The sequence below is a fragment of the Puntigrus tetrazona genome, chromosome 15, assembly GCF_018831695.1.
Source record: "Puntigrus tetrazona isolate hp1 chromosome 15, ASM1883169v1, whole genome shotgun sequence".
Classification (NCBI taxonomy): Eukaryota; Metazoa; Chordata; class Actinopteri; order Cypriniformes; family Cyprinidae; genus Puntigrus; species Puntigrus tetrazona.
The window spans coordinates 10,450,106-10,472,397 of NC_056713.1; the positions used below are offsets into that span (position 1 = coordinate 10,450,106).

Below are 22,292 nucleotides of genomic sequence, written 5' to 3' on the forward strand. Positions count from 1 at the left end.
TGTTATCTGTTCGCGTGGCTTTCTCATTAACCGACATTTAATGATTTACAACACCACACACGTGTCTTAAAGAGAGAGTGTCAAAGTTGCTTTGAAAATTCTGCATTTCCGAACACAAGAATAAGACTTAGCTCCACAAAAATCCTATTAAATAATTATTTTCGCCAGACTTCTGGAAAATCCCGATGATGATTTTGGCTTAACTCTGTCTTTTATGATCTCACAATAAAAATGACTTATAAGCTTAGCTCTCGCCCGCGTCGAAAAAGTTATTCGTTTATTAAATCCCATTAATGAGAATAATTCTTTTTAAAGCCCTTACACTCTTTCACACAAAATGCCACATGTGTTTAAAGATAATATTCCATATACCGTGCTTGCACCATCATTCCAGTCGTGTCCCTTCATTATATTTATAAAAAAGTATTTGGGCTTGCATTACGGTAAACTAAAGTGATTAACGTGGTTATTTTCATTAGCTAGAACGAACTGTGATATTCTTTGCTGCCAGAATTTGACAAAATAACCCGAGAGAGGAGAGAAAGGTCAGACCTTGATCATGTTTTAATTCTTGCTATTGTCTTGGCATTTATTTTCCCTTGAGTAGTTACAGGTTTGGTGTGTTAGTTTGTTGATACACACAGTTTTTTTTTCTTTTTACCCCCTTGACATTTTGACAACTGTGTTCTATTTGAACAATTAATACCACAAGGTAACCCCAGGCTTAGTTCCACTCTTTGACTGAGCACAAAACATTCAGATAACTTGGTCAGTCTTCATCATTATGCAACATTACAAACAGACAATCATAGCGCAGACATTAAACTTGCTTTTAATCAGTTGTGACCTATTTAGTGGAGGATTGGAGTGTTCTACAAGCTGCTTGGTGCCATATGAACAATACACTAAAACAGCGGCTTTAATTAGAAATAAGATGCTTTTAATCCACCAGTTTAATGTTTATTGTTTTATTTTAATTTGCTGTTGAACATTCATGTTTTAATAATATATTGAAATGAAGTTCAAATATATTGGATATGGATATGATTTGATGTGCTTATAATAAAAGCAGCATGCCCAGGATATTTATATATATATATATATATATATATATATATATATATATATATATATATATATATATATATATATACTTAATGTATTATTGTGATGCTTATATTGGCTGTTTGAACTATTAATTTGACGGCACCCATTCCCAGATTACAGTCCTGATGCTTCTTCTGTTTCAGGTGAAAAGTCAAACCAAGCAAGTTTAATATATAAATGTTTGCACACGGAATATTACACAACATACAATAGTTTCCAGTATGCAAATGCAAAGATTAAGGAAATTAAATTTCCTTAAATTTCAGACTGGTTTAAGGTTCAGACTAGGTTCATAGATTTGATCATCAAGTACAAACACAAGTCTAGCCCCCGTGATAAATGCACACAGAATTCACAGAAACAGAAATGCAGTGATCCAACATAGCACCAACATATTTTCCGCACTTTAAAGCGGATTTATTCCACTGCAGTGATGAGAAGCAATGGAAAACCCAATATGACACAATACCAGTGAGACACCTGTGACATTTTCCAGTAGCCATTATTTAATCCAACACGTGCGGCACACATGCAGCACATCATCTCCTGAAGACTGTGAACAATTGCATATAATTCATTGGAGTAATGTGTAAGGAACACCATGAGCCTCACATCCATCATGTTGCAGATACAGCGTATGCCTTTAAACAGACTCCTGCTGGTTCGATCAAAACAAAAAGAGAAGGAAAAATGTAATAATAGATATATTTGATGGGTGATAGGTTTAGAACGAGAGAGAAATTAATATTATAGACAGGTCTGGCCATATTAGTGGACTAAATCATACAGCTGATGTTCATTAAATGAATAGTTCACCCAAAAAATGAAAATTAGCGAACGATTATTCACTCTCAGGCCATCCAAAATCTAGCTGAGATTGTTTTTCATCAGAAAATATTCGGGAAATTTAGCATGACATCAGAATGTCCAAACAGCTGAAAATATTACAATAACCCACAAGCAAGCTATAAGACTCCATAAATGAACATCTTTTGAAGATAAAAGCTGTGCATCTGTAATAAACAAATCCATTGATGTGCTTTAATGCTGTAAATCAATTAAATGCATCCATAATGACATTTTATTTACATGCGTGTATATTTATTGTGTATTTTTAGATACATGATTCATGTATAATATAAAGCCTATGAATATAAATATAAATGTATATAATATATGCATAAATCATTCGACAGCACCAGTTTTAACTTCACCTTTTGCTTGATGTGTGCATATTTCTCTCCTGATTTTTTTTTTTTTCTGCAAGTTGAAAGTTCAAGAAGATTCAGCATGCATTTTGATCTCATATGCTTCTGAACAACTTGTTTTGGAAAAGTCAAATATTTTATATGGTTTTATTTTTTTGCTTTCTTTTTAGTATCCACTGCCCTCTCACAGGCCTGGCCTTTATGAGCTGAATTCTTTTCAAATAAATACTAGCCCTATGGCCACACTGAAAAGCACTTTTATTAGGCATAACCCATTTATTATGATGGCGGCCTGAATCATTTTATTTCAAGCAACTGAGTCCCGCTGGCACACACTAGGAAAGCGTTATTTGTCCAATCACTATACTGCTGAAATCAGTGCACTGGAAATGTAACTATATAATTACATAATTGTATTTATTATAGTAATTATTATTTTATACATGTAATTTCATTTATGTGTTTGTTTTAATAAAGAAATGGAAAAACTATTTACAAGCAAAAGTTATTTTTTTTTTTTTATGCATGCTGTAAAACTTTACGTCCCTTTAAAGCAGGATGGACATTGCCACAGGAAACAAGTTTCCTTTTTCTTGGAAAAGCAAATATTCTTTCCCCTGTAGTGTGGAGATTTCACAAACTAGGCCTGATAAATGGTCAGAATAACAGCCCATCTCGGTCAGGTCATGCACTACGCTTGTTCAGAAAGAGGCTGCACCTTAAATCCCTTACCTCCTTAATTTATAGTAGGCAAAAACAGTATGTGACATATATGAAATATGTATTGCGCTGAGAAGGTTTTCTGTTCGTTCTCACAGGCACGAACTGATTGGCCGCTGTCTTTATCGATTATCTCCAATTGATCGAAGCGTTCGCACGGTCGTTTGAGTGACGTCACTTTCCAATTCAGACACGCCCCCTAATATTGCCCCGCCCCTTTACTTTGATTGACGTAATTGAAGTAGACATCCGAAATTCAAATACAAAAGGAAATGGGATTCAGTTTTAAGTTTAAGCAAATGTGGCAATTAATATTGCTATTTAAATATGTCAGGCTCTTGTTTTTTCATTTGAAATGTTGGCAAAACGAAAATGCAAACGTAATGCAAGATGTGCATTATATTATTGTACTCTCAATTGTAAGTCGCTTTGGATAAAAGCGTCTGCAAAATGACTAAATGTAATGTAAATGTAAATGTGCAATTGCATTTGGATTATGTCTTGTGCGTCCACATAATGAAAATAGTCCTGAAAATAACTCCAAAGGCCTCTTCAACAGAAAGAATCAGTCTCCTCAGTGACTCTCTCTTTATCTCTATTGTTGTACCGCTTCATGAGTGAGTCATTTAACCACTCGATCTGTTCAAAACACCGATTCAGTCATGAACGAAGCATTGGAGACGCTGTCGTTTCCTTTATTAAAATTAAATCTGGGTTTCCTACAAATAAGGAATGCAGTTGTTAAACTAAAGCAACCACACATTAACATGGTTTTGCTGTGCTAGCCATTTAGCTTCATTTAGCCATTTAGATAACGCTAGGCTAATACTAATCGAACGCATATAAGCGTCGGGCGCGCGAGATCTCGGTGGGGCCCGGATGTCCCACCTCCGTAATGTTAGTCCCGTCGAAATGGCGCATGAAAACAGCACAAGTAACACGTAGTTTATAAAACTTATCCCGTCCTTACATGGCATTTGTTTCCTGAAAAGGCGAAGTAAGATATATCCTGCTGTTTTTGTTTACCTGTTCTGCGCAGCGTTGTTCTGAACAACAACACTCCCGCTTTTGTAATATATGCGCGCGTTTTTAATTACATTTCGTTATTGGAAATACCGAGTCACCGTAGAGAACTAATAACCAGTTAGTCGGTGCCTATATAGTGCGTGAAAATAGGCTATATGTGTGTAGGCCTGCAATATAGTCTACAGCGCCAATATAATAATGTAAGATCCAAACGCAGCCTGAAGTCTGTATTAGACCGCGTGGTCCTTTACGCAGAGTGCTGGAAAATTCCTTTGAGTGAGCCAAGAGAATGTTCCTGTGATAAGACAGGCCACTGCTCAGGGTGACAGAGCAAATACATGATTCAAGATCGTGTCCCTGCGATCTGCTGAGATCAAACAACCTGAGTTACAAGATTAACCACACGTTTATCACACACCCGTAATGAGACGAGACCGTTTAGAATGATATCTGAAGGACTGTAATATACTGGAAATTTAGGTTTGCCATCACAGAAATACATTGCATTTTAAAATGCATTCAGATAAATTATTTTAAATGGGAATTGTTTTGCGGTAAAGCTCAAAAGGTTTTCAACTCATCATCCTCAGTTTGTTTAATGAAGATTTACAGATGGAGAACGTATCCAGTTGATTTCAAAAGATGACTTGTAGGCTGTATAAGGAGGTGAACCGTCTTTGGGGAGATCAAGTGCTTTTCCAGAGAAAATGAGAACAGGATGTTCCCTGATAGGCAAAAAATAGAGAGCAAAAAAGTGAGATTGCTTGAGAGTTCATTAATTAAACTATCATCTGGTGTTCCCAAAAGAACAAGGATGTTTAATTTCCTAGATTGGCAAACCTGTCTCCATCTTAAAGGGATAGTTCACCCAAAAATGTAAATCCAGTCATCATTTAGTGGCTCTCAGGTTAATCCAAACCTGCATGAGTATCTTTCTTCTGTCGGAAAGAAATGCACAGGAAGGATTATGGAGCTGATTGAGATGCACCTTATGAATTATGAACTATCTGTTAGAATCACATACTGTTTGCACTCATTAGGCTTGTTTTTAATATTGTTGGGAATTTTACATTATTTAACTTAATTAAAATGTAATGGTGTAACTATTTCCATTACTTTTTTAAATGATTACCTTTTATTATTATTATTATTATTATTTTTAATAAATGCCTTATTATTATCATTTTCAACTTCTATTTTTTAAAAACATTTTAACCATGCAGGGCTAAACTTAAAACAGCACTCACTAAAGGCTGGTTTTTGCCACAATTGTCGCTTGAATTAAGATCAAATAAAATCTGATTTAGCACATCTTTTCTTACTTTGAAATTGTGCTTAGGTTAAATACATTTAAAATCATGACAAGTTGTATTTTTATAGCTTTGATACTACTTTTGTAATCAAATCTTTGCATAGCTATATGACGGGATACCTAACAACGCTTTGGAAAATAAGTAAAATCTTAAAAAATAAAGCATGCAATTGTAATTATTTTTAATTAAGTAAAGCCGTTACTAGACATAACTAGACCCAACACTGGTGTTAAATTCAGTATGGCATCTAATTTGATTCAAATCTATTCTGCAAAACTAAAATGACAAAAAAATAAGATATTTCAAATTAAAAATGAAGATATTTAGCACTGAATTAATATTTTGCACCCAGTAGAGTATCTTAAAATGCTGAAACGTGTGGTTTATATGTTCTAAATAAGAGAGTAAATAAAATAAAAATCTAAATAAATCTTAATGATTAGGGTTTGTGTTAGGGTTACTTGCATGTATTTATCCATCCTTTATTTATTGTTTAAGTATTAAATACATATTACAGGTGTACAAAGTTCACCTTAAAATAAAGTGTTTCTAATATTTGTTATTTAAATAAAGATTTTCTTTTTTACAGTAGGCTACCATTGTCATCAAGCATGAGCCTATGAACTATCAAGCATAGTTTGTATCTTGGTCCACTAGAGGTCAGTATTGAACACAGAATCAAGCGAGGCTCGTAGTATTTCCATACTGCTGCAGACACCGACAGGTGTATTGTTTTTAAAGGTATGACAACACCTGTTGAATTGTGATTTTTTTTTTTTTTTTTAAATCTCTTTGAAACGAAGACCTGATGGGTGTATTCAGTCGCCTGTTGTTATTTTATATTAGCAATAAATAAAAAAGAGCACTGATAATACAAATAAAAGAGCACTGTAGCTAGTGGAATATAAAGATGGAGATTTGTTTTGCATAATCATAATTCCTTGCAGTTAGTTTGTGTTTTAAAACAATGACCAGACTGCATTTGCTTACGGATTCTTTTGACAGTTTGTCAATATTTCTGGTTATATTACATAGTATCAGTATTTTATATAGCAACATAATGATAATAAATGATAATAATGGGTAGTTCAGGAGACCACGTTTCCTTATTGCAGCAAAGTTGTTTTGGTTTTTATTGGTAATAGTCTATTCCTGGATGTTCTTTCAACTTTCATTATTTAGAAGACGCGCTGACCGCCAGCATCCATCCAAAAGTAAATGACCCATGGCCTTACTGGAAAGTCTCTCACAGTCAGATTTGCATTTTTCTATATTTAACAGCAAGTCAGAAACAAAAGCCATGCGTTGTTAGTCAAAAACCACCTTACATTGTTATTTTTAAAAGCTGTGCATAACCTACAATCCGTCCACAATCATGCATGTTAATTATTGTGAGTGAAATCAGACGCTGATACCTCTCCGCCATGAAGCGGTTTCATGAAATCTACTCTGTAATTAATTAGAAGAAGCTGAGTGATTTCTGAAAGCACATTTTGTTTGCTAAACACATACTTGCCCTGAGCAGTTACAGCAGTGTTTTGTTGTTGGGTGTTTTCATGCGGTTGGCTCACATGCGAGGCGAACACAATTGATGTCACAAAGACTGGTAACTTAACCTAACCTATACCCATCTTTGTGCCAAGTTATTAGCAGTGTGGAATACTGTTTATACACGGGGCGCCAGATACACGGAGCGACACAGAAGAGAAATAACGCCTCAGTGTTTGTTTTTATGACTGCTCACCCTTTACGGCTTACTTATGTCGAACATACATCGAACCAAAAACTATCACAACAGCTTTAGTTTTGACAAAACACTCCATGTTTCGGTAGTGACGCTGGTGGTTTGGTGGCAGCCACATCGCATTACAACGTTTGAACTTGCATTCTAAAACACTATTAGAAAAAAAATGGCATAACTGCACTTGAATTTAATTTATTTTCCCTAAATATGGCTGTTTCTGTAGCGGCAATTGTGTAGGATATACATAAAAAAAAAACCTACGTTATGGAAAAACTCTCAGAAAAGTGAGAAAAATTATGTTCTGGTAGTGACGTTTTTTAAATTTACGCACATCTATCTATCTATCTATCTATCTATCTATCTATCTATCTATCTATCTATCTATCTATCTATCTATCTATCCATCTATACACACTCTATCTATCTACCTATCTATCTATTTATCTATCTATATCTATCTATCTATCTATCTATCTATCTATCTATCCATCTATACACACTCTATCTATCTACCTATCTATCTATTTATCTATATCTATCTATCTACCTATCTATCTATCTATCTATCTACCTATCTATCTATTTATCTATATCTATCTATCTATCTATCTATCTATCTATCTATCTATCTATCTATCTATCTATCTATCTATCTATCTATCTATCTATCTATCTATCGATCGATCGTCTTATATATAGTCTTTGTATTTTGCACATTGTATTTTCAGTCAACCTAATATTTTTAGGACATTTCCATTTTCTGTTTCTAGTAAGACTATATTACTGGCAGAGGTGATATCCATATCAAAACAGGAAGGAGTGCTCATAAGTCACTTAGAGAAAGGACAAAAACGCTAATCTTTGTTTTGGCACTCGCACCGTCCAAACCGCCCTATAGATGAAAAGTCACTAAAATAACTTACACCCAAACTCCAGGGCATTTGATCTGACTGTAAGGCTTCACCGGCGAGAGCCGAGGTTTCAGGTCTTCATTTCTGCTCCACAATTTTCCATCAAGTCGTTCATTGTTGTTTGACTCATTTAATGTAATGCAAGCACAACGTCAGTATAAGTCGAATGGTTAATAATACCATGCTACAATAAAACCCTGAAATGACCAGCAAAGGTTAGTCTTGACATCACCAACGACGATGGCGTGTCATTCGTGCTCGCTCCTCGCTAATCTGGAAGGTTGATGCAAATGCTTGAAAAACGTCCTGGCAATTATTTGCATGCAAACAAATGTGCGAGGGTCATTTCAAAAGCTGACTTCTGATCAGCGTCTATGGTATAGTTCGCTAAAGCGGAGCTGGATTTCGTGTCTTTGGTATAATGGTCAAATTCAGCTGGAGTTTGGGAGCAGACAAAGTTGTTTCACTGGGATAGATAGCCGAGTAGATTTCCTGCTCTCAACATCTGACGTATCTGCATCATGGAAACAGGTAAGGTGTCATTTATACGTATATAAAAGCTCGGTTTTACTAACTCCGTTTAAGATTGATCTTCTTGCAATGACTGAACTCCATGTACTATGTAACTCCTATGTTATCCAGTCTGATTGCTTAATTAAAAGACATTCGTAGCGTGAGCTCTTTAATAATACTATCTCAGACAGCTTCCAGTGTTTCATCTCACGAACATGGGGTCTTTTACATAACGCTACAATGATTTTTGCATGCAATTTCCTATCACCGACATTTTAAATTGCAAATACACTGTTCTGCTGACCCAGGATTTTTGCTTCCCAGGAATTGTCTTTTTGTGTTTTCCGGGAATAAACTTCAACGTCAGTGCCGAGCGATAACCTCGCCGTCCTCCTCCGAAGCTACGAGGTCACGCAGGCGTATAAACACCGAATAATACTCGTCCCCTCGTGATGTTTCAACTGGACGGAGTTAGTGTTCGTAAACTGACCGATTTGCATTGACCAAAACCAAAGATAATTTCCATGCCAGTTATAGATGCACGCCATAAAACTGACAGGAGATACCGTACCTGCTCGAAAACGAAGAAACGATTGCGCACTTGTTATTAAGCCTGACGCTGAGTGACGGGTGTCCTGTGCCGTTTTCCCATGTTTACGCGTACGTTTATGTTTTTTTTTTTTTCAGAGTGCTCGAAGAGAGTGTACCAGGGAGTCAGGGTGAAGCACACGGTGAAAGATCTGCTGGCAGAAAAGAGGTCACGGCAGACGAGCGGGCCACGTTACGCTGTAAGTCCGCGGCTTCATCTCACCTGGTCAATACCCTCAACCGAAACACACCCCACCCTGCCATTCACAATGCTCCCTTTCACTCCATTCACGCTGCCACTCTGCTTTTCTTTCATATATGCAAACAGACAGTTTAAAACAGTTGGCATATTCTGCGCCCCGCCACTTTATTTGCTCATTGGCTTATCTTTTTTATTCTAATGATGAAGCTCTGGCCCGTGATGCATGCCCTCGAGTCTAGTCTTTTTCTCACACAGGGCAAAGCCCGTTAGTGAATACCTGCACACAAGCGGCAGACAATAGCAGCGCGCTGATGCTCATGAGCTCCTGGGGTTTGGGAGTCAATCATCCTTTTGCTGCTGTAGTATGCCTATGCAAAGTCAAACACTCGCACACCTGCTCCACTGTATTGTTCCTCCTGTAGACCACAGACAAGTCGCCTGTTGTCACTCTAGACGAGCACAAATCAGACTTGCAGACATCTGGCTGCACAAGAGAACGCTTTTCTCCATGTCAATGGCACGCCGAGCTGGCTTTTGTTTGAATAAGTAGAGTAATGGCTTCTGTCTCGCCACTGTACAAACTAATAGCATTGCATGGTTTCAAACAATGGATTGGATCTTGTGTTGTAAATTGTACACAAAATGTGTGTTAAATTGTAAGATATAATACATAAACAGCATTAGTAACGCAAAAAGAAAATGAACCTTTCTAAAGAGTCAAAATAATTAGATATATGATATATTATATATATATATAAAGTAGTTAATTTCTAATATGTACTTCTTAATTTATCATTAAATGTATTTATTTATTAATTGTTTTATTTATTACACATAAAAACTTTTGTAGTAGTGTGTGTGTGTGTGTGTGTATATATATATATATATATATATATATATATATATATATATATATATATATATATATATATATATATATATATATATATATATACTAGAAATATTTAATATTATATTTTAATTGCAATAATATTATATAATTTTTATACATTTATAAAATGTAATATAAAAAGTTTATATTACTCTAATTTTAAATTAAAAAGAAAATACACTAAATATTCTTAACACACACACATGCATATGCATTTCATAATTTAATTCTTTACTTAAATAAATCTATAATATTATCTAGAAACATCAAGCAATGAAAATCTGTATAATTCTCTAATATTACAGTTTCATGACCATTGCGACTTTCCATGATGTGTGATGTATTGTTGATACTTTGAGCAGTGAATGGTAATTAATCTTTTGTATGTAATGCAATAGGTAAAAAGTAACTATGTTTTGGAAGCATAATGAAATGACATGCATGTAGGTGTCAATCATTGTGATCCCACGGGGACACGACTGAGACCAAACACATACTACAATGGCAGAGCAGGAGGAGGGTTGCACAGGAGAATCGGAGCATGTCGAGGCCACACAGAACAAAAATAGCTTTATAATGAGCTTACATCTGTATCTATGGCCTTTTATTTGGGGTAGAAGAGCCATCTGCAGACTTCACCAAACGTTGTCCACAGAAGTCATGTCCAAACACAGGACCAAAACAATACAGACACTTGACAGGGGCTCCAGGCGAACAATAGTGAAATACTACTCTTATATAATCTTTGGTCAAAGAAAACTGTTTAAATAAAAGTTGCATGAATAAGAGAATAACAAACATTGAGAGCTGATGTTACAAAAAATTTTATTCAATTTTATTTTACATGTTGTTTTAAATATTGTGCTATTAGTCAATGTAATTTTTGTATAAATGAGACACAATTGACAATTGGAGTTTTAATATTTATATATGTGTGTGTGTGTGTATATATATATATATATATATATATATATATATATATATATATATATATTAATATAAGTATATATGTAATATAAGTATATATGTAAATATAAGTAATACATTTTTTTAATGGTTTTAGATTTAGTTCATCCTAATAATCCTGAATAGGCTTTCATGGCATAACATTACATTTTATTTTACATATCGCTTTAAGTATTGTGTTTTGAGTAGATATTTTAGTAGAATTGAAACACCATTATAAGTTTTTGTTAATATTTTTAAATTAGTTTTCATTTTAATTTCAAGTTTAGTCATTTTTCTGCTTCTGTAGTTTTTTTTACAATATGTCAGCATAGTTCTTTATAAATACGTATTATTATAAATCATAGAGTACATAACGTTTATGCAATATGTATATAATGTACAATTACTTTTTTAACATAAAAAATATATTTTCAATGAGTTAAATATTATTTCATTTCGAGTAGTGAAAATGTTTTTATGGTTTTAGTATTAGTTAATTACACCAAACCCTGATTGTAAGCTTTCACGGGCCTGACGTCTGACTAAATGAACTTGCATCACCTGATCAGTGGCTAACAGTACACAAAAATAAAACAAAAAGAGAAGCCCAAATCGTATCAGCCGTTTCAAAAAGATTCCAAAAAAAGGCAAAAACTATGATTAACGAACCAGAACAGGGAAAAAACCCCCCAAAACAAACTGGGAGCCACGCAATCTACATTTATTTCAAGAAGCATGACACAAGCACAGAGTACACGTGGACATAATGGCCACGCATTACATCAAAAGCAGGGTCCTGTTAGTGGCTGCCAGCGTCGATCTTACACCCCTGTACAGTAGAGTTATTTCTCTCCTCACCTTGGTTTATCTTGAGGCTGGATCAGGTGCAGAGTCACAGCCTTGGAGCTCTTCAACAGCCTGATTTCCATGCCATGCCTTCAAAGAGGCACTGAGGCGTAGGCTGTTCACATAGGGAAGTCTTGGGACGAGCAAATGACATTCAAATGCTAGCCTCAAAATTTGCTTGCCCTCCAGCCAGCGCTGCCTTGATATCAGCTCTTTTATGCTTGTAATATGCAAACGAACGAGAGCCCGTGTCTGTCTATCGCCTCGCCAAAATATACAACGACAAAATATGAGAGAAATCTCACGGGTCCCACTGGCGTCTCGCTAGCAGAACTGAAAGGCGAAAAAGTGTTTCGTCGCTTGAAACGCTTGCTGGAGGGGACGCTCTTTAAGTTTCGGGGCCGTTTAATAGATGCATGCAAACATGCTCGTCGTGTGCCATTAAGACCGGACTGCATTAGTCAAAGTAAATGATCAGAGAAAACTAATGGGAAACTGATGATATCAACCTTTTCTAGGGTGTCTCGCCTCCTCCGAGTCCGCTTGTTCAAATGACTGGTGAGTCTCCAACACTTCACGTGTGTATGTTTAAGTCTGAAATGTGCAATGATGTTTCTAGATGGCATCTCGGTCACGATCGCTGTGGTCTCTTCAGGTTCTCACATGCTTCCGAGTTACTACGGCATGAGGAGGCCTTTCATTTCGGACACGGAGTTTTGTTCCTCGACTAAACCGCTGGCTGACGTCTACCCTCGGCGCTAACGGAAAGTCTCTGTCGTGCGAAAGCGGATGCGTGTCTGGATACTCCTCGCTCATCGACAGCTACTACCCGAGACTTTTGGAGACTACCAAGCACTCCTTTCTCCGGCGGAGGGAGCACAATATTCTCGCCTCTGCGTTGTCTTCTTTGCTCCCTCTTACTCCGTGACCCTTCACATTATTTGCTGGTAAGATGTGGCACACGAGGTGGCACGGGAAAAACAAAACAAACACGTCAGCGCTGTTGAAGTGTAGCCAAAATCTTACACTCTGTATGACTTTGTCTGCATGTTTGTCCTCCTTAGGGATGGAACATTTTAGCATTTGAGCCATTTTTAAGCTTATGAAGGAGTATTTAGTTTCTGCTGTAGTGTTGACTTTATTTGCATATGGGACAAAGTTCAAATGAATCAATAAATAAGTTTGCAGGCGGTTGCATTCAAGTACTAAACAGTAATTAATTTTATTAAATATTTTAATATTGTATTCTATTTTCTGTGTTTACATAATTGCATTTTTATTAATTGATTATTTATTAATTAAAATGTCATAATTAATAACAAATTAATACAAATATTTAAAAAAACATGTAGTAGTAATTAAATTAGTAGTATATAAATTATAATATTAATCTTAAAGATATATTCTAGGCACTTATTATATTTTAAATATTTATTTATTTATTACAACTGAAATAAGGTTGCAAATTATACTATGTATAAATAAAAAGCATTATACTTTTTTAGAAAAAAATTATATATATTGGCTAGTTTAACATTTGAGCATATGTTTAATTTTATGTTTAAATTAATCGGTTAATAAATGAAGAATTTTACAGGCAGTTTGATCTAAATACACATTTAGAAAATGAAAACGTTAAAAATAATAATGTAATTATTTGAAAAAGTTACAAACAGAGATTAGATTTAAATAGAGAAAATGTTTATGTTCTACAAAATAATCATTCAATTATTTAAATGAATGTAAACATTATACCTATATAATATTTATATTTATATAGTATTTATAAATATATAATAAGTTTAAAAAATATACATTTAAATCTAATATACATAAAATAGTACTGAAAAGATATTTTTTGTGTATTTAGAATATTTTCTTTTTTTGTTCTCCTCAGAGGGACTCCTGGGAGGCCGCGGCCAGCGACGGGGTGGAGGCGTTGTGTGGAGACGTCCTGGCTCCCATGCCCCTGTCCGCACCCAGCGCCCTGGTCAACCCCGACACCGTCAGCCCGACCCAGTTCCGCTCGTCGTCCCGGGGCTCGAGCATGACGCCTCGCAGTCGTACATTCTCCATTCACTGGATGAAGTCAATTATCACTCCTCATTTCAACCCGCCTCTGGCAGCTTTGCCTCCCCTTCGTTTATGACTGAGCCTGCGACCAAACTGGTGCCAGGGCTACCCTCGGAAGACGCCGAAAGCGCCCCTTCGGCCCTGAGCGACAGCCTGGTATGGGGCAAGGAGGACACTAGTAGCACTTGGTCACAGTATGAGGTCCGAAGGGCATTCTGAGACTGAATTAAAAGGAAACGAAGGCTGGCCTGGCAGCCTAGCAGATCAACATCTCTTTAATACGTAACAATTAGCACTACAATCTTTTTTTGCTTAGCGGAGCTAAGACTTAACATTGAGGAACAAATTATATCTTCAATTTAACGTTTTGACTGTATCGTTTATCATTACCGCATCTTCTCTTTCCACCGTTACAGCTTATATTGGGATGATAATCAGTATAAGGAGTCTGTATATCAGATTTTGTTTTTTTTATTTCTGTGACACGCAAGTGACAGTGAGTCTATATAAATGTATATTGTCCGCAAAAATTAAGTGTTACGATATTTATAGCTGATAGCCCTATTTCTCTTCTCCTGAGTTTTACATTTCAAAAGCATGTCGTGAAAATGGTTTAAAGGTAAATGAACTAGAATTCTGTAAAAAAAAAAAAAAAAAAACAACAACAACAAAAAAAACATTTGAATGAAACCTCAAACTTTTTATTGAATAAATGTACAAAGATAAAAAAAAAAGTTTTTCATTATTATATATTCGTATTTATTGAAATGCAATGTAGAGGATAAGGAAAAAGTACATACAAAATAATTTGAAAAAGATGTGTTTTCTTTCTTTCAGATTTTGTAGATAAAGAGATCTGACTTCTAAAGTAAGACCATGTAAAATAAACCATATAAAATTAATAAATGACCGAATGATTTTTCTGATGCTTTATTATAATAACAAATAAAGAGTTCAGACGCAAACATTTCTAAAATTTGTTTTCTAAAATTAGGATTTTGCTGTATTTATTTCATTTTACAGGACCTATGCATTTCCATTAGAATAAACCTGAGCCCGATAAAAACGCTCCTCCAAGATTTCAGATGGCACTCATGGCTCATGCATCTGAACAAATCTCGCAAATATTCTTTTAGGACTAAAGCAAAGGTGTTATTCCAGGCCTGTACTGAAATGAGAGCACGAATCAGACCGCATCCGCATTATAAAAAAATGTAAATAAATAATAATAGTGCACTAAAAATAAAGCGCACAGGACTCATTCTGTGCTTTAATTTAAAACGGATTTCTATGGATTGCAATGGTTTTACAGTCATAGTCACTAGCAACGTCTTTTCCTAGTCTGTTTTTTTACTCAAGCACGTGAAGAGTTTGCGTACATGTGCATACGCTCATCTTAAAATAAACTGCTTATAATTGAAATTCCTATATGAGCGGAGCAGCGTATAGTACGATGAATGACCTTCTCCCGTTTAGTCACCAGGGGGCGCCATTCAACCAGTCTACCTCAACCTCCCCCTCGACCCGGCTTCAAGGCTTTCTGAAGAGATTTCACTTAGATTTATCAAGTATATATTCAGAAACGTGGCTGATAAAGAGGGCCGGTAAGAAAATATCGCTTAAATAAGTCGAGGTCTGTTTTTAGCGGCGGACTGACACGACAAAACGATTTCACAGAGGAGCGAAACGCCGAAGGAGCAACTGGGCACAGTGTGAATAAAACCCAACCGAGGCGTTTGAAGACGCGTTTATTAAGAACTCGCTTAAACGTCCAATTATTCAGCAGTTCTGCGTCGATACTGTCCCGTTTTTCCCCAACCCGTGCTGCACGCCAACGCGGAGCCGTTTTTTCGGGCTCCTCTCCTGAGACAAAGAGCACCTGCGTTCACTCCGGCGTTCGCTCTTAAACGCGTTCCCGCTTAAATCCGATAAATTAACAGCAGCGTTGCGATTTCAAAGGTGTAAAGAAATGTAAACGCGCCGCTCTTAGCCAGTCCGTTTCAGCAGAAGTCAGTCAGGTGTGCGAGGCTGGGTTTGAGATCAGCACCACCCGGCATCAAACAGCACCCCGTTCACGCGTTTTTAAGGCTGAGGCGAAGATGATTCGTCGATTAATTAAAGCGTTGCATTAAAATCAAAAAACACGAGGAGAGAAGAAATGCATAGATACTATTACGAACGCCGTTCGTTGTTTGAATCTCATTCGAGCCGGCTTTTGGTTTCCAGCGATTGCCTGCTCGACCTCTCAATTAATTATTTTTTTTTAATTCTAACTATTAATTAATATTCACGCGCCTCGCATCTCTCTCCACTGCAACAACTTCACTTCAGCAGACGTCCCAATTGTTCTAACGACAAACATGGCTGCTATCATATGCCACGCCCACCAATTCAATAATTCTTAAAATACTGCAAAAATGGGACCCACGGGACGCTATATTAATTTTTTTGATAAGGCTACCCATTGCTGAAGACCTCCACAGTGTGCCACGGCTCGCAAAAGCCCTTTTGTGCCTTGTGTCTCACTGCAAAGTAGAAATAGTGCTTCTGAGGGAGACTCCAATCATCAACACCAAAAGGGTGATAAAATGTTAGAAATATATATTTGGTTGATGTCAAAATGCGAAATAACACGACATTCCATTAAAAGAGATGCTGTTATATGCACTGTAATAGCGAATTTCACTCAGAAATAAGTCTTTTTACGAAGCTTTTGAATATTCAAATTGAAAGTATCGCACAATCAAATCATTGTCAAATCATTGAGTTCTTGGGGTTTTAAATAGTAGGGATGAGGGGAGAAAAACTCAAACTAAAATATCCCTAGCTATATTACTGTATAATTGTATGTCCTGAGAGTGTTTTGAGGTGACTTTGTCGAGACTTTTTGAGACTTTTGTGAATAATTCGTTCTTGCCCATATAATAGAGCAAAGAACTGACGTTGGGGTATTTCACTGTAGTTCTTCCAGAGGTTTCCTCCTTTTCAGGCCAATATGTCTGGTAAGTCGCAATTTCTTTTTTTCTTTTACGTAAAGATGCGTTCGTCTTCGGCGACCTGAAAACATCGAGAAAAGAAAAATACACGTTAATTAAAGGCAACAAACGCACCGCAAACGCGTTGCTTGGAAATAGCAGTGCATAGGAAACAGCAAAAGCAGGCACTCTTGCTGATATTTTAAAGCAGCAAACACACGAAAGGACATTTTTAAACAAACCAGTGCTTTTTTTTAATGCATACGTGTATTTTATTAAACGCGCCACGGTGCTTTTTTTATCAGTTTAATGGGAATGATCGCATTAACGTGGGTTATTGCAAGCTCGGGTTTTGCTCGTATCTTGAATTTTCAGTCGTGTTTTTTTTTTTTTTTTTTGCTCAGCTTTCCTCCAAGCACAACTCGACACGGGTTTATCTGAAGATTTATTTGCGTGATTTTTTTTTTTTTTTTTTTTTGCCGACCGCCGTGCCCAGCCCGAGCCCGCCGGTCCTCTTTCGGGGCGAGCGCCAGGTCAAACGCGCTTTCTAACATTTCGACCGGATTTCAAACTTTGCTCCGGCGCGCGTATGAATATGTATCAGAATAGGTTTAGCTGTCAGTGAGCTCATCACAAACACCGCCGAAGGACGTTTTCGCTATCTTCTCAACATCAGCGCGCTTTTTTTTTGCCCTGTGCGCACTCGAGTGCCTCCATGAACTCAGCCATGGCGTGGCGTTGTTTTGAATCGCTTACGTTCAGCCAGAATTTTTATATATATATTAACGCGGATCGGGAAGACGTCCCACCGTGTATGTCTTCGCGGGCTGAACGACCAATTAAAAAATTAGGAAAGAAGGACAACTATTTTCCATCTATTTTTACGCATTTGATTTTGGGGAAGTTATTAGGCGCGGCTTCGCTTATGTGGGAAGAGATAGGAGGACTGCCCATTATATCGAGAAATAAGTTCGCGTCTGCAGAGGGGATCGCAAAACTAACCGGGACCCTAGACGTTTTTCGGGGAGATTTAAAACCAATCGACAGCGCCCCGTAAACACGCCGGGCTTCTTCGTTGCAAACCTACACGGGCTTACTTTCGGAGCGTCTCTTTTCCGGTTAACTTTCGCTTTTGCTCGCGCGCGGTTATAAGAGTGTTTTTACTCACGTCTGTCGCTCGCCGAGGCGTCCGCTCCCTTCTCCCCGTCCCGCGAGCGGCGTTTCACGGCGCGTTTCGCTTCGCCTCCCGCAAACCCAACTTTACGCGTCTCGCGCCTTCGCGCGCGAAGCCGTCAATAATTCGCTCGCCGGTTTCGTCGCGTTTTCAGTTCGCAGCCGCATTAAAGAAAGCCGCTCGAACTCCGAATTAAAACCTCCGTCCCGGGCAAAGATGGCTGGAGAGCATGTTTCTCGAAATTCACTACTGTTCTATTGTAATGCGAAAACTAACCCGTTCGCTGCCGGATCGCCGGCGCGCGCAGACCAATGGAGTCTTGGCTGGGAACGCGGGCATGGTTTCGCAATCTAGCGTTATATTATATTTATTAGCGTTTTCCAGTGGCATATAAAAACGAATTCTGTGCACGGTCAGACGTGTAGAGGGGCAATGGCATATAAAGTGTTCTGAATATCGTATCATTTACGAGGCTCGTTCCGTTTATTTTCATTCGTTTTATTTGATTAAAAAACAAATATTTTCGTTTAATGGCAAGTGGTGTGATCATTAAGTAAAAAAACTTCATTATTGACAACCAGATAGTTTATTCAGAACAGTTTTTAAATACATTTTACACAACTGCATCGCTGCCAGCATATCATCAGCTCCCCAGTATACATTTTTTTTTTTTTACTGATGTGAACGTATTTGACCCGAATCCCCACAAAACGGTTTAGATAACGCATGCACGATCATCACAGAGGTTTATTCGAGTCTCGTGCGTTTCACCAGCATAAGTCACATCACTGACCCACAAGCACTGTCTTTAAATGAATACGACTTTTAAAGACTTTTAAAGACTCCGATTCCAATGCGTTTGCATTTTTCTTTTGGCAAAATGAAAATAAAAATCTACATAGAATGCTTTCCTGGAGATTTGCAATAAAATATTGAAAATCAGTTCCACTGCATGAACTCAAATCCTTTTTTCTCTCTCTCTCTCTCTCTCCGTCCAGCAGACAAACCTAAGGTATACCAGGGCGTGCGTGTGAAGACCACCGTTAAGGAGTTACTGCAGAAGCACAGAGCCCTGCAGGCACAGAAAACCGCAACGGTAAACAATGGTGTTGAGCCTACGCAATAAAAGTCAGTCGCTGGCGTGCAGGTTTATGGTAGCCAAAGTAAAAACGCGGGTCTGGTCAGTGCAACTTAAAAGCACCACGCCCACACAGGCCTATCCGCGTCTGAGGCTCTCTCATAACGGCACGACCTGCCTAACGGTGCATTTCTTTTGTTTTTCAACTGAACGAACGCAGTGATTAACGGTTTCCTCTGCTTCTCCCTCTCTTTCCCAATGTCAATCCCCTAGAAGTCGCAAGCCGTTGCTGCCCGCGATGCCTGCTCCACGACCACGAACAGTAAGTTTAAAACACCAACAAATTAACTGCGCGGCGATAAGCGATAGCAATCTCGCCCCTTTGTCCCGCGCGGTCGTTTCGCGACGCTGTTTACAAAAGCGTCGGATTTCAGCCGCCTCGCGAGCACCTTTGTGGATACTGAAAACGTGGACTCGCGCGCGCGCGCACACACACCAAAAAAAAAAAAAAAAAAAAAAAGCTAAGAACCTTCTGCGTAAGAGTTTTAATCAGGAAACCCGAGACAAGCACAAAACAAAAGTATACCGACTGCATGCAACTTACTATACTCCCTTTTCATCCACACCGTCGGGCATCGGCTCTATCTTTACAAGTGTGAGAAGAACAAACAAATAAATAAAGAACAATGGCACCTACATCTATATAGGTGCTCCTTACAGATCCGTGCATGATCTCCTTTTTATAAACTACTATTCAAATGTGATTTAGCTGTTTGGCTGATGGTCTCGTGACATCATCTCAAGTCTTGCTGGCCTAATTTAAATGTTCTCCTGTGCTCAAGCCAGCATTTTCTCCTGTTTTTCCCCGCAGCCCACCTAGATGTCTTTGGAATGCAAGCTCCAGAGCCCTATTTCCAGACACGTGCCTTTACCGAAAATGTCAACATCCCGATGGAGAATGCTTACGATCATCAGCAGATGATGCACATGATGCCACCCGAGACTTTCAGCGGCGGCAATTTCGTGTGTGCCACCTCCGCGCAGTGGTCTAACGGATATCTACCTTCTAACGCGGACCTCATGGCAGCAGCCTGGTATGTGTTTGGTGCTTTTCGTTTTAATAAACGCCCTTTTGCCCGTTGGATGCCGAAATGTGCTTGCACTGATTCATAAAAACAGCTGTTGATGGGTGTTTTTGCGCGCTTCCTCAGGTTTCGAGATCGCCTCGGACTCCTTCAATCTCCCCAGCCCCGTCGACTACAACAGCTACTCTCCCCCCTCAGTCCAACTCCTCGTCTTCTTCGTGCTACAGCTCCCAACGCGGATGGATTTGAGCTCCAGTTTCTCTCCAGAAAGCTACCACTATCAGCATTGCAGCCTGCAGCACTGCTTTTGTCTGTCGCACTGGTCCAGCGCGCAGGAAGGCATGGCAACCTCGGAGTTTGCGCCCTACGGCTCATCAGACTGTTTGTACTCGTATGGCGACGACAGCTATTTCAGGAGGGATACTTCGAGTTCAGAGATGTGTTACTTGTAAAATGCATTTTGAAGCACTTTGCGCGAACATCCAGTGTCATAACTGATCCATTCGTATGATTTTGTTGTTGTTGTATTTTGGTTTTAGATAAAAGAACAAGCAGAGGTAGATGCACGATCGGGCTTAGTTTAGAAGAGTAGTTTAAGCAAAAAAAAAGTTGATTGCAGAGAGTTAAATACTGTATGTGTGAGTGTAATTTACAAATTATTCATTTATCTTTTTTAATAAAACATATTTTTCGTATTTTTACTGGTATCTTTTATTAAAAACGCCACAGATGCGTTAATAACGGAAATGATATTTCAGATTTCCAGTGTGCAGTTTCTGTTTCTTGCTCTCGACGGGGCTTTGTCTACAAATACAGCTATTGTTTTTCATATCAACATTCGACATGAGAAAACATGAAGGGGGGGGACCTAAAAATATGTTATTTATCAAAACAGCTTTTGATAGTCAGCATTGCATTTAAGTCTTAAATGCAACTACAGCTGTTAACATTTTGTCTTTGCTCCTACTCACTGAAAAATGAAATTGGTGCTTTATTTATTGTTATTATGAAGTAAAAGCAAAGCACGCGTTGGACGTTTTCAACTGCTTGAATCCCAATCTCACAAAATTAGGCAGAACTGCAGAATTATCGATTGATTAAGAATTATTCTGTTTCTGTAAAATGCATTTCCCACCTATATGAAATCATTTTCTGTGATTTAATCTCTAAACCCGTTGCTTTTCAGTGCATGCAAAAATAAATACGGACCGAAAAAAGCACAATACTGCGAGAGCTTCAAAGTTCTCCGCGTACGCAGTGGTTAACTGGAGAGGGGCAATACAGTTATAAGCTACCTCGCGAAATGCGACACGATAACCAGTGCATATACTCAAAGTGGGCTTTAAGCTCGCGTTCGGAAATGAATTTCACAGCAGAAACGAACCGATGCCTGTTTTCCAACAAGCTGAGGCATCAGTTCTTTATTTGTGTGCCTCTTTTGACTCGGGAGCGCGGCAGACTTAATCATTTAACGGTCACGCAGCGGTGTATTTATTAACTACAGCGATGGGGAATGTTTTGCAGTCAAACAGAAGGGCGTGTAGGGTGATCCAGGATCGGCACAGACTCACACGCTTTGTGCCTGCCGCCCCGCGGCCTGGAATTCCCCCTCGGGAGCGCGGAGGACGAGGAAGTCTTCCTCTAATCCGCACACGTTGGGTTCGTGTTCCTCGAACGGCTTCTCCTCCCACTTCTGCACAACGTGGTGTCTGTTATAGCGATAACCGATTCCAGGGCGCGCTTCTCTCGCGGTGGTTTGGAAAAAGCAAACGTGGTTAATCAGAAATGGGAACCAGAGCTCCGGTTCAAACCGCTTATGATTCTGCAATTAAACGGCGATGAGGTCTAGCTTTTCTCATCGATGTGGTCTAAAGGGATGCGAAAGATCA

At 38.1% G+C, this 22,292-nt stretch overlaps 2 pseudogenes; both read left to right on the forward strand.

Annotated features, from left to right (window-relative positions):
• Positions 1 to 8,399: 8,399 nt before the first annotated feature.
• On the forward strand, positions 8,400 to 14,783 carry LOC122359112 (annotated as a pseudogene).
• Positions 14,784 to 18,894: 4,111 nt separating this feature from the next.
• LOC122359116 lies at positions 18,895 to 21,072 on the forward strand (annotated as a pseudogene).
• Positions 21,073 to 22,292: the final 1,220 nt, after the last annotated feature.